Source organism: Nannospalax galili, unplaced genomic scaffold (genome assembly GCF_000622305.1).
Source record: "Nannospalax galili isolate Female #2095 unplaced genomic scaffold, S.galili_v1.0 scaffold11, whole genome shotgun sequence".
NCBI classification, from domain to species: Eukaryota; Metazoa; Chordata; class Mammalia; order Rodentia; family Spalacidae; genus Nannospalax; species Nannospalax galili.
In genome coordinates this window covers 3,414,013-3,418,469 of record NW_008330735.1, presented here as the reverse complement: position 1 = coordinate 3,418,469, position 4,457 = coordinate 3,414,013, and the positions used below count along the sequence as shown (strand labels likewise).

The 4,457-nt window shown below is 42.0% G+C and overlaps 1 long non-coding RNA gene across 1 annotated transcript; it reads left to right on the top strand.

The window, feature by feature from the left end:
• Positions 1–1,918: 1,918 nt before the first annotated feature.
• Positions 1,919–3,310, top strand: LOC115067394. Its single transcript, XR_003846810.1, has 3 exons — positions 1,919–2,011; positions 2,237–2,299; positions 3,235–3,310. It is a non-coding gene; the product is annotated as an uncharacterized LOC115067394 (long non-coding RNA).
• The last annotated feature ends 1,147 nt before the right edge of the window (positions 3,311–4,457 follow it).

The following is a 4,457-nucleotide window of genomic DNA, read 5'->3' as shown; positions in this document are numbered from 1 at the left end:
TATTAACTTAGCAGACTACCAGCTTCCACCAACCAGAAGACTGAGTGTTGTCAGATAACATCTGAGGCCTATGGCTGAGAGTTCTCTTTTGCTGTATCGTTCTATGTAATGTTTCTACCAATGTATTTGAAAAGTGTCTTGACTTATGACTTTCCTTTGTTCTGTTACTATAAAAACTTAATGAAATTGTTACCGTGTGACCTTGTCCCAAAAAAACCAAAAAAAAAAAAAAAACCATTAATAATTTTTATTTTATACGTATAAGTGTATTGTCAGCATGTATATAAAGTGCACCCATGTCATGCAGTGCCACAGAGGTCAGAGGAAGGTATTAGATTCCCCTGGAACTGGAGTACAGATAGTTGTTAGCCACCATGTGTGTGCTGGGAATCAAAACCGTGTCTTCTGCAAGAGCATCTCTCCAGTCCTGAAAAACTGCACCTTAAAATTGAACATTCTACAAAGGCTGATCAACTGATTAGAACTTCAGTGATTGTGGAAAGTTTGGAATGTTGCAGGTCCAGAGATTAATTACCATTTTTTTACCTTGGGCCATCTTCAGTCCTCTCAGTAGCCACTCCTTGCCCACCTTTGTTTCTGACTTAATATCCTGTGACTAACAGATAAAAACATTTTGGAATGTATTAACTTAGCAGACCACCAGCTTCCACCAACCAGAAGACTGAGTGTTGTCAGATAACATCTGAGGCCTATGGCTGAGAGTTCTCTTTTGCTGTATCGTTCTATGTAATGTTTCTACCAATGTATTTGAAAAGTGTCTTGACTTATGACTTTCCTTTGTTCTGTTACTATAAAAACTTAATGAAATTGTTACCGTGTTGGAACATGGAATTTGCAGTAACCTGAATCTGTGTTGCCAGGCTATACTCACTCACATTTGGTTCCAGAATAAATTATCTCTTTTCTCCTTTTGAGTTGAGAGTTAGGCTTTTGCGTGGACATGGCTACGGAGATGGCTCAGCTGGCACAGTGCCTCCCACAGAAGCATGAGAACCTGAGTTTGGATCCCCAGCACCCACATGGCAAAGCTGGGTGCCTAACATAAGGGGAGTGCTGAGTGACCCTAAAATGAGCAGAAATATCTTCTACTCAGTGTGCCCCTTCTTTGTCCCTACCCTCTTCTGCTTCCCTGCTGGATCCACACGAGGTTGGTGACAGCAGCTGGTAGTCAGTATACTAATACACTCCATCTTGGAGATACAAGCTACAAGTGTTTAGTCTACACCTAGAGGTCTCACGTGTGCTGCGCTGATCTGTATCTCTAGAATTTTTCAGCCTAGGGTTGAAACCCTTTACCCCATTTTTTTTTTTTTTTGCTCTTGCCATTTGATAGAGAAACACAATAATAAAAACAATATGAGTATGCTGGAGAGCTTTAGTTTTCAACTTGACACACCTGGGTAGAGGGAGCCTTGATTGGGGAATTGATTTTTGACTCCTGGGCAGGTTGTTCTTTATTGTGTAAGAAGGCAGGCTGAGCATTGATCAGGTGCAAGGCAGTAAGCAGCATTCCTCCATGGCCTGTGCTCTGACTCCTGCCTCCAGGTTCCTGCCCTGAGTTCCTACCTTGGGCTTCTTGATGAACTGTGACCCAGGAGATGTGAGCCAAATAAACCCTTTCCTCCCCAAGTTGGTATTGGTCAGAATGTTTTGTCACAGCAATGGAGAAACAAACTAGAACAGTGAGTTACACTGGCAGGCACAGAGAGAAACAAGCTGTGAAGAGAGTGCCTCTCCTGCCAGCATCTCCCAGAGAATGCACTTACCTCTAACAGACATGTAGCCATTTCCTGTCCTTCTATGTCCCGAGACATCAGAATATTCATATAATAAACATTTCTTTTTTCTTTCATTTTCTCAATCTTATTTGAGATGGCTTTCTTCCCTCTGCAGCTGGTGAGGGGAATTGCAAACACAGAAAGGGCAAGAGGACATCCCATGAACAAAGACATGGAGATGTCAACAAGCCTGGCATGTGAAGATAATTTCGGTAAGTTCAGTTCTGTTGAGCATGAGATGAGAGAGAGAAAGAGTGCTAAGGAGTGAGGTGGGGCGCTGCCATTTCAGTGCGCTCACCCCGAAGGCAGGGAAGAGTCACTGAACGTGAACATAGCCGGTGACAGAGTCACAGACACGTTAGGTCGATGATAGCTGGCAGGAGTTTCCTCAACAGTTCTTTGTTATCTCTGATTTCATCATTTGTTCCTTTACTCAGGATCTGGCAAAGCAGGTGGAACATGGAAAGTGCATTCTCTGATGAACCAGGGCAGTGTTCAAGGTGATGACTTCTGACTACTTCAGTTTGTTTTCCGTGCAGTTTATGTTTTCAACAAATATTTTTATTGATTCTTTGAGAATTTCATACAATGCATTTTGAGCATATTCAGACCCCTCCCCCATCTTTACCTACTACTTTGATTTCATGTCCTCTATTATTATTTTTCTTTTTTTTTAAAGGTCTATGGCGAGTCTGATTTGTGTCTCCCAGATGCTCTTGGGTGTGGGTCCATCCCTTAGAGTCTAGGTAACCTGCCTAGCATCACAACACTAAAGAAAACTGACTTTTCCCCTCCTACAAGATATCAGTTGTCACTAGATCATCAGTTGGGGCTGGGATTTTTTTCCACCTCTCTCATCCATGCTGGGTTTTTGTCTAGCTTGGGCTTGCATACTGTTACAAGCACTGTGGGTTCATGTGGGCAACCGCCCTGTGGTGCTGAGGCAATACAGACCTTGACTACTTGCTACTTAGCAGTCTTTCCCCCATCCCACCACGTAAAAGGACCATTGGAACAGGCACCATATTTATTTTCATCAGTGAATTCCCGATGTCCACCCGAGTACCTGAAACATGTTTTTTCAGTGAAAATTTGCTATGTGAATAAATGAGCAATAAAGAGTGATGAAACAATAGATAAACTCAAGCTGTGTTTGAGAAGCAAATAGGATTTGATGAGTTTTATAAAGTGAGTATGTGTACCAAGCACTTTTGTGGGTCCCTTACTGCTTTATAAGCACCACCTTAACTAAATGATCTTTGAATTAGTCCTCTGAAGGATGCAGGAAAAAGAAGCTTAAAAAGATCAAGTTCTGAGTTGAATCATGAAATTGGCATCTAGTAACTATGCTAGTGTAGTTAATGAGTCAGTGTGCTATAGACTGAATGAATCCCCCAAATTCATGTTGAAATCTGTTCCTCTTATGATTGCTTAGGAGATGGGGGCCTGTGGTGGTGATTTGGTCACAAAGGTGGGGATCCTGTGGTTGGCATTACAGGAAGACAAAAAGGTAAGAGTTCTTCCAACATGTGAGGAATCAATGACTCTTGTAGGAACCAGGAAGTAGGTGCTTACCAGATACCAAATCTATGGAAAACTTGGCCTTAGATTGCCCAGTCTCCAGAATTGAAATAAATATCTGTTGGTTATAAACCATCATCTTATAGTATTTGTTATAGCAAATATAGCAATCAGACCTTGACAAAATGATACCAAAGCAGTTAAATAGCCAAGTGTAAAAAGTCAACCGTGTACATGATGCCGTACACAAAAATTAATTCAAAATAGATCATATAGCCAAATATAAGATTCGAATTATAAAAACTTTAAAAGGAAGCATGTGATTTAGAATCTTTGTGATTTGGAATTAGATGGGCATGTTTTTAGATAGGACCAGAAAGCACCATGATGGTTAGTTTTGATTGTCAACTTGACGTAATCTAGAATCGCTAGGGAAAGGAGTCTCAGTGAGGCATTGTCTAGATTAGGTGGGCCTATGGGCATATTGTGGGGATTATACTTATTAGTTTTACTGAAGGAGGAAGACCTGCTGAATGTCGGGGGCACCACTGGCTGGGCAGGGGATCCCGGATTGTAGGAGTGGAGAAAGTGAGCTGGACACCAGTTACCTGCATCAGTTCACTGCTCTCTGCTCTTGACTACGTGGAATGTGGCTAGTTGCTTCAGATTCCTGCACCTGCCTAGACTTCCCCAAAATGATGGGCTGTAACCTATAACTGTAAGTCAGATAAACCCATTTTCCTCTTAAATTGCTTTTGTCAGGGTATTTGATCATAGGAACAGGAAAAGAAAGCATGATACATTAAAAAATATGTTGAACTTCATCAGAATTAAAATCCTAGCACTGAGAGGCAGAGATGGGGGCATCCCTGGAGCTAGAGGCCTGCTGGTCTAGACAATCAGTAGGCTTTAGGATCAGTGAGAGACCTGGTTGCACAAAATAAAGTAGACAGCAGAACCTCTCCTGTACTGACCTCTGGCTTCTACACACTCATGCGCAAACACACATACCTGCTTTTAAAAAAGAAGAGCAACTTTTATAGTGGAATCATGTGGCCCAGGACAAGGTGGGGAAGAAACAAAGCCAGAAGAGAGCAATGGAAGGAAGTAGAGGACACACTTGTCTAGGGGCTTGCT